This window comes from Dendrobates tinctorius, unplaced genomic scaffold (assembly GCF_039654945.1).
Source record: "Dendrobates tinctorius isolate UK_male_01 unplaced genomic scaffold, ASM3965494v1 ptg000165l, whole genome shotgun sequence".
In the NCBI taxonomy this organism is placed as follows: Eukaryota; Metazoa; Chordata; class Amphibia; order Anura; family Dendrobatidae; genus Dendrobates; species Dendrobates tinctorius.
Window position 1 is genome coordinate 35,065,591 of NW_027361832.1, and position 9,151 is coordinate 35,074,741.

The following is a 9,151-nucleotide window of genomic DNA, read 5'->3' on the forward strand; positions in this document are numbered from 1 at the left end:
TGGACGCACCAGAATAATCAAAAAAAGATGTCCTCTATGCCCACATGAAATCAAAGTTCCCATTATTGTGTATTTTTTAATATCAGAAAGTTTGCCCATGAAGTGAATGTGTGGCACCCCTGAGGGTTCAGTCGCCACAGAGGTACTGCACCTCCTCCTGAGGTGTGTTGCCCCACCATTCAGGTAAGGTGGAGACACCTGACCACACTTCAACACCTGCATCCCACACAACATAGTAGTGTAGCAAAGCACCTTTGGTGGCTCCCTGCTTGGAACACGAAGAGTGCTGGGAGGTGGGTGGAGCTTAGTCTGCACCAAGAGATTGGGAAGAGTTTAGGATGTAGTCAGTCTGACTCAGTGAGTCTGACGGGGTCAGAAGGAGAGAGAAGATCCCCGGAGAGGGATGGACGAGGGAAGTGCTGCAGCGGACCTCAGTGACCTGGGTCTGCTGGCACAGGAAAGAGACATTGATGGAAAGCCTGACTCTTTATAAGAAAGATAGTTTTGAACGGAACGTAAGGAGAAGAGGAGGACTGAGGATTAGGGTTAGAGCAGAACCCTTCCCAAGTTCACAGCGCAAGGCCGGGGTCCGGTCCCCGAGGTTGTATGGATACTAATGGTCGTGCAGCAGATACCGGAGGAATAGAAGTTGTCACCACTTTATTCCCACACAAGACTTGGGGGCACAACAGCAATGTGAGTGAGCCGGGACTTAGTAGCAAGGAGTTCCCGAAGCAGGCTACAGCTGTCTGCTGTACAAGTAGAGTTCATAGGAACATCTGACAGGAGGAACTCCAGTGTAACTCAGTACTGAGAGTACTTCACTATAGGCGCAAAAGGGAGACGTTCAGAAAAGGCACATATGTTGGAGGAGTGTTGGAACGGAGTACTTCATCTTGCCTGGAAGTTGACTGAGCTCCTGACCCGGAGGACACGGCACGGATGCGGACACCTGGTGTCCTCCGCTTATTCCTGCTCCAACACCCTCAGCACTGCTACATCTCTGTGCCTGACACTGCACCATCTATGTCTCTCCCTGATCTCTTCACCTACACTGCCCTGACTCTACTGCCCTACCTGTGGAGGGCCACAACATCATTGCTGCACTACACCATCTGTCCCAGAGGATCTGCTTGCAGCATTGGCTTAACACCTTTCTTGCCAAACACCACAGGTGGCGTCACGAATCATTCAATGAGCATTTCTGCTATTTACAATGGGTGCCCAGGGCCACGGACCGGGTCATAGCTGCCGTGACAACAACCCCACTCGTGGAGATCCGCGGGCCCTGGGTGTGAGGGCGACCCAAATGCAAGGCCTGTCCCAAAGATTATCGCACCCCAAAAACCCTTTGAACTGACGTACTGGATGGCCACATGAAACTAAAGTTCCCATTATTATTAATTTGCTACTGCCATACTGTTAGTCTATGCATTGAATGCAAGGCCAGCCATGCCCCAAAGTTAAACGCATCCCAATAACCCTTTGAACCAACGTACTGTATGTCCACATGAAACCAAAATTTCCATTCTTATTTATTTGGTACTGCCAAACTGGTAGCCTATGCATTGAATGCAAGGCCTGACCTGCCCCAAAGTTATACACACTGCAATAACCCTTTGAACCAATGTATTGGATGGCCACATGAAACCAAAGTTCCCATTATTATGAATTTTTTTACTCCCATAAAGTTTGCCCATGAAGTGATTGCAAGGCCTGCTCCAAATTTGGAAGCACCCCAATAACCCAAAAAAAAGATGTCCTGTATGCCCACATGAAAGCAAATTTCCCATTATCATGTTTTTTTTTACTACCAGAAAGTTTGCTCATGAAGTGAATGCAATGCCTGCCACAAAGTTTAATGCACCCCAAAAACCCTTTGAATCAACGTACTGGATGGCCGTATGAAACCAAAGTTGCCATTATTATTAATTTGCTACTGCCATACCATTAGCCTGTGCATTGAATGCAAGGCCCACCCTGCCCCAAAGTTACACGCACCCCAATAACCCTTTGAACCAACGCACTGGTTGGTCACAAGAAACCAAAGTTCCCATTGTTAGTATTAATTTCCATAATGTTTGCCCATGAAGCGAATGCAAGGCCTGTTCCAAATTTGGATGCACCCCAATACTCCTTGGAAGAGACATGGAGGAGGGCCTACAAAAAATCTTTTCCCAAATTTAAAAGAGTGGGTCTCCTAAACTTGTAATGCCCATACACTCAGTGTATGGGCTGATAAACAATTACCCCGCGGGGTACACATCAACATACTGTGCAAACTTTTTTTTTTTACGGGCATCATAAATGCCCTTGAAAACAATGACGTGGCTGTTGCATCACGGAACTCATTCACCCTGGTGATCTAGTGGTGGTGTCTGAAGAGACGTGGAAGATAGCCTCCTAAAAATCTTTTCCCAATTTAAAGGAGCGGGTCTACTATACAATGCCCATACACTAAGTGTATGGGCTGACAAACATTTCCCCTTGGTGGGTACACATCAACATAATGTGTAAAAATGTTTTTTACATGCATCAAAAACACCCTTTAGCACAGTAAAGTGGCTGTTGCATCACGGACCACGGTCACCATGGTGATCTAGTGGTGATGGATGATGAGGATGAGAAGGAGGAGGATAACAGCAATAAGCCCAAAATAAGGAAGGGTATACCCATGTGTGGGTGTGAAGAGGTGCATAGGAATATAGCTCCCTAAAAATGACACTGCATTTGAGATTATGTTTTGCAGTTATCATTCGGTGGTGTAGAGAAGTCTGGCCCAGTCCTGCCCTTGTTCATTTTTATAAGAAGCAGCCTATCAGCATTTTCAGTTGACAGGCAGATGTGCTGCTTATCAGTTATAATTCCATCAGCATACACTAAATACCCACTCTGACAAAACACTAACGGCAGGGCAGGCCAGGACCTCCAAGGCATAAAGAGCCAGTTCATACCATGTGTCCAGCTTGGATACCCAATATTTATAAGGCAAAGAGGAATCACAGAGGATGTTGGTACGGTCAGCAAGGTACTCCCTCAGCATCTTCCAAAACTTTGCACTCCTTGTGACAGTACCCCATGCCTCAGGGCCACTGCAATGGGAGGGTCTGAGAAAAACTCTCCCAGAACATTTCCAGTGTTCCCCTGCCTCTGCTAGATTGGAGTTGTGTCTCTCTCGCCTGTACTCCTTGATTGTCCAATGAGCTGTGACCTCTGCTGCCAGCAATTTCAGAAGGGAATATTTTTAATAAGTCCGCAACAATGGCTTTCTGGTACTGCACCATTTTAGTACACCTGTCTGCCTCTAGAAGAAGAGATTGAAAGTTCTCCTTGTAGCAAAGTGTCACCAACCAGTAATGACTGTCACCCAAAATGTTGAAAATATGAGGGTCACAGGAAAGGCAGCACAACATAAAGTCAGCCATGCATGCCAGACTGCTAACAGGCAAAACTTCTGTGTCCTCATTAAGAGGATGACTAACCATGGTCTCATCCTCCTCCCTATCCTCAGGCAATCCATGCTGAACAGGCGGTATGACAGTTGTGCTTGTAGTACTGTCTATACCGCATGAAAGTAGCTCCTGTTCTTCCTCCTCCTCCTCTTCCTCATTGGCAACCAATCCACAATGGGATGACATGAGACTGGGCTGTGTGTAATCACCCTTTATGGTTCTTTGTCCATCTCATTGTTCTCCACCAGCAATGCATCCTCTTTGATTGTGAGCAGGGAGCGTTTCAGAACACAGAGAAGCAGGATGGTGATGCTAATTATGGTGTCATCGTCGCTCACCATCTTGGTGGACTCATCAACGTTTTGGAGGATGATACATAGGTCTGACATCCATGTCCACTCCTGAGGTCTTATGTGTGGAGTCTGAACTGAATACCGACAGACTTGGTAGTTGTTTACTGCCAGGATCAACATCTTCTGCTCACAAATCCTTTCTATCATATGCAGTGTGGAGTTCCAACGCGTGAGGACATCACACACCAGTTGGTGAGCCAGAAGCTGCAAACACTGCTGAAGCACGGCAAGGGCGGCAGAAGCTGCAGCTGACTATCTAAAATGGGCACACAGGTATCGTACTTTCACAAGCAGATCTGGCAGCTCCAGGTAGCTTTTGAGAAACCGTTGAACAACAAGGTTAAGCACATGTTCCTGGCATGGTACGTGTGTGAGCTCACCTCTCCTCAGAGCCACTACCAGGTTCTGGCCATTGTCACACACGACCATGCCTGGCTGTATACTCAGCGGTGTCAGTCACAGATCTGCCTCCTCTTTCAGAACTGTCCACAACTCTTCAGCATTGTGCGGTTTGTCTCCTAAGCATATTAACTTCAGCACAGCCTGTTGCTGCTTGGCTGAGGCAGTGCTGCAGTGCTTCCAGCTTGTGACTGATTTGGTCATTTTGGAGATAGAGGCTGAAGAGGAGGAGGTGGTGCAGGAGCTGTAGAATGGGAGGGCAACCCTGATTGATGTAAGGCAACCCTGGGGGCAACCCTGATTGACGTAAGGCCCGCAATCCTCGGCGTTGGGAGGACATGTTCCATCCCCAGGTCCAACTGGGTCTCGGCTTACACTATGTTAACCCAGTATGCCATCAGTGAGATGTGCAGTCCCTGCCCAGAAGCACTTGTCAACGTGTCCGTGGTTAGGTGGACTTTCCCAGTAACAGCTTTGTCGAGGGCATGGCTATTGTTGTGACACATGTGTTTGTGTAATGCGGGGACTGCACACTGGGAGAAATAGTGGCGACTGGGGACCGAGTATCTTGGGACGGCCACAGCCATCAGGTTGCGGAAAGGCAACATTTTGAGCGCAAACAGATGAGAAATGTGTGAATTTGGTAGGGTGGCCTCTGCGGCATTGGCAGCATATTTCCGCTTGCGTTCCAAGGACTAGAGTATGGACAACTGAATGCTGTGCTGGGACAAGGGCGTAAACGTGCTTGATGATACTTCTATTTGAGTGTGTGCAATGACAGATGCAGGGTAGGAGGCATCTTCACAAGCACCATGAACAGGAGATTGGCTTCCACGCACAACAGTGGAAGAAACAGTGGTGTCACCCACAGACAGTGCTCCTGGACCCTGGGGTTCAGCCCACAAAGTTGGGTGCTTTGTTGCCATATGCCTGATCATGCTAGTGGTGGTCAGGCAGGTAGTTTTGCTACCCCTGCTGATGCGGGTATGGCAGGTGGTGTAAATGGCCTGTTTGGGGTTATCAGCAGAGTCTTTAAAAAACAACCAGACTGGGAAAGACCTAACACTTGTGCTGGCAACTTTCGCTGTGTTGGTGCTACGGGGAACAGTTGCCCGTCTTCTGTCTGCGGCCACCACACTGCTTCTTCCTAACTGTTGGGGTGCTACGCCTCCCTCCCCCTGTGTGCTGCTGTCCTCACTCTGCATGTCCTCCTGCCTGAATCTATAAATGAAAAATTGAACAGCTCCTCGGAGTGTCCAAGTGTGGGATCAGTTGTCTCCGAGCGCTTGGTATGGTGAGAGGAAGGAAGATCAGGGTGAGGAATATGCATTCTAGACTCGTGGCTACTGAAACTTGACAGTGTGGAAGACAGGGTGGTGGTGGTTGTGGCAAAGTGATTGGAAGCCTTATCCACTATCCAACCAACAACCTTTTGACACTGCTCTGGGTTTAATAGTGGTGTGCTGCTGCGGTCCCCTTATAATTGTGACAGGAAGGACGAGCGAGAAGATGTGGGTGTTTGTTGTGGCCCAATTTCAGCTTTCCCACGTCCTCGGTCTTGCCCTCTGCATGCACCATCACCATAACTTCTACTTCCCCGTCCCTTGGCACGTGCCTTGCCCATTTTAATGGACTACAATATTTTGCACGTTCACTGGAGCGAACTTATATGTGATCCGTATGTGGGAAAACCACAGTTTAAAATATCTGGCCTGTAGGTAACACCTTTTTATTTGTAATTAAAATGGTGTCAATAACTAGATGAATACACAGCAAAAATAGTTCAATGGAGCACAAAAAATGCCTCAATTTTTTGCCCACAGATTGGTGAGGCCTGTGACAGAGATCCCCCACTTTAAACTACCTGGCCTAGATTTTTTCTTACAGCAAAATTGTGTCAATACCTAGGCTAAGACACAGCAAAAACAGTTCAATTGAGTCCATAAAATGCCTCAATTTTTTGACTACAGATAGGTGAGGCCTGTGACAAAGATCCCCCACTTTAAATTATCTAGCCTGGATTTTTTTTTACAGCAAAATTATATCAATAATTAGGATAAGACGAAGCAAAAACAGTTCAATTCAGCCCAACAAATGCCACAATTTTCGGCGCACAGATAGGTGAGGCCTGTGACGGAGATCCCCCACTTTAAATTATCTGGCCTGGATTTTTTTCAACAGCAAATTTGTGTCAATAATTAAGCCAAGACACAGCAAAAACAGTTCAATGGAGCCCAAAAATGCCCCAATTTTTTGACTACAGATAGGTGAGGCCTGTGACAAAGATCCCCCACTTTAAATTATCTGGCCTGGATTTCTTTTACAGCAAAATTACATCAATAATTAGGATAAGACGAAGCAAAAACAGTTCAATTCAACCCAACAAATGCCACAATTTTTGGCCCACAGATAGGTGAGGCCTGTGACGGAGATCCCCCACTTTAAATTATCTGGCCTGAATTTTTTATAAACAGCAAAAGTGTGAATAACTAGGCTAAGACACAGCAAAAACAGTTCAATGGAGCCCAACAAATGCCACAATATTTAGCCCACAGATAGGTGAGACCTGTGATGGAGATCTCCAACTTTAAATTATCTGGCCTGGATTTTTTTTAAAAACAGCAAAATTGTGTCACTGACTAGGCTAAGACACGGCAAGAAAAGTTCATCGAAGCTCAAAAAATGCCCCAATTTTTTGCCCACAGATAGGTGAAGTGTGTGACGGAGATCTCCCACTTTAAACTATCTGGCCTGTATTTTTTAAAAAAAAACAGCAAAAGAGTGTGAATAACTAGGCTAAGACACAGCAAAAAAGTTCAATGGAGCACAAAAAAATGCCCCAATTGTTAGCACACAGATAGGTGAGGCGTGTGACGGAGATACCAGACTTTAAATTATCTGGCCTGTATTTTTTTTACTGCAAAATTGTGTCACTAAATAGGCTAAGACACAGAAAAAAATTCAATGGAGCCCTAAAATGACACAATTCTCAATGATAGGTGATCTGTGTGGTGGACAAAACACAGTTTAAAATATCTGCCCTGTAGGTAAAGATTTTTTTTAAGCAAACTGGTGTCTAGAACTTGTATAAGACACACCAAACACTCCAAACAATTTTACAGTACCACAAAAATGGCAGAATTTGCTGCAAACTCAGATGTGATCGCTGTGACAGACAAACCCCTGTTTAAAATAGCTGAATTTTAACGCTGCACTATGGAAAGGATCTGGCAGTATTCTGCAGTGCCAACAAGCAAATGGAGGAGAAAAAATGTGTGCTCTGGATTGCTTTTAAATAAAATAATCAGAATTAAGATGCAAAAAAAAGAATTCCTGACCACTGATACCTGGGGCTATGTATATACATTCAATATCTGTAATAGGCAGCAGACAGTAATAGAATGGACCCTCTTACTGTATACAATAAAGTATGCCACATATACTGCCTACCACTGATATCTATATACCCACATACACTGCCTGCTGCCTTGCACTGATATCTATATACCCCATTATTAGTTCTTAGAAGGACTGTTGGTTTAGCTGGATTTGTGGATTCAGCAATGGTATACCCACACTAACTGACACGCCACCTATTCTGCCCCTATCACTGCTGCAACTCTCCTTAAGGCCCCTTTACATTTAGCGATGCACCAGTGATCCCAACAATGATACGACCCAGTCAGGAACGCTGGTGCATTGCTAAATGGTCGCTAGTGAGCTGCCACACAGGCAGATCTCACAGCGATGTAGCGACGCAGCAGCGGTCGTTACTTACCTTTCAGACGCGGCGATCCTGACGTCCTCCCGCCCGCGTCCATGAGTCACTCGTCGGTGCCAACAGGAAGCGCCTGACGAGAAATGGACATGGACGATCTCGCGCGATCAGCGATAGCCAGCTGGGGAGCCGGTCGGAGGTAAGTATCACACAAAATCGGTGATGCTTTAGCGATATCGCTAGCGATATCGCTATGTGTAAAACTCCCTTTACACTGGTGATTCCAAACTGAGCGCGACGAGCAGGGCGGCGCCAGGTCTGACATAGACCTGATGATGCTGCGTGGCAAGCCAATCTCTGTAATGCTACAATCAACATGGCTGCGGCATTGCAGTGCATGGCAGACAATCCCTGCATCTTGATTAAAATAGCTGAATTTTAACGCTGCACTATGGAAAGGATCTGGCAGTATTCTGCAGTGCCAACAAGCAAATGGAGAAGAAAAAATGTGTGCTCTGGATTGCTTTTAAATAAAATAATCAGAATTAAGATGCAAAAAAAGAATTCCTGACCACTGATACCTGGGGCTATGTATATACATTCAATATCTGTAATAGGCAGCAGACAGTAATAGAATGGACCCTCTTGCTGTATATAATAAAGTATGCCACATATACTGCCTACCACTGATATCTATATACCCACATACACTGCCTGCTGCCTTGCACTGATATCTATATACCCCATTATTAGTTCTTAGAAGGACTGTTGGTTTAGCTGGATTTGTGGATTCAACAATGGTATACCCACACTAACTGATATGCCACCTATTCTGTCCCTATCACTGCTGCAACTCTCCTTAAGGCCCCTTTACATTTAGCAATGCACCAGTGATCCCGACAACGATACGACCCGGTCAGGAACGCTGGTGCATCGCTAAATGGTCGCTAGTGAGCTGCCACACAGGCAGATCTCACAGCGATGTAGCGATGCAGCAGCGGTCGTTACTTACCTTTCAGACGCGGCGATCCTGACGTCCTCCCGCCCGCGTCCACGCGTCGCTCGTCGGTGCCAGCAGGAAGCCCAGCAGGAAGCGCCTGACGAGAAATGGACATGGACGATCTCGCGCGATCAGCGATAGCCAGCGGGGGAGCCGGTCGGAGGTAAGTATCACACAAAATCGGTGATGCTTTAGCGATATCGCTAGCGATATCGCTATGTGTAAAACC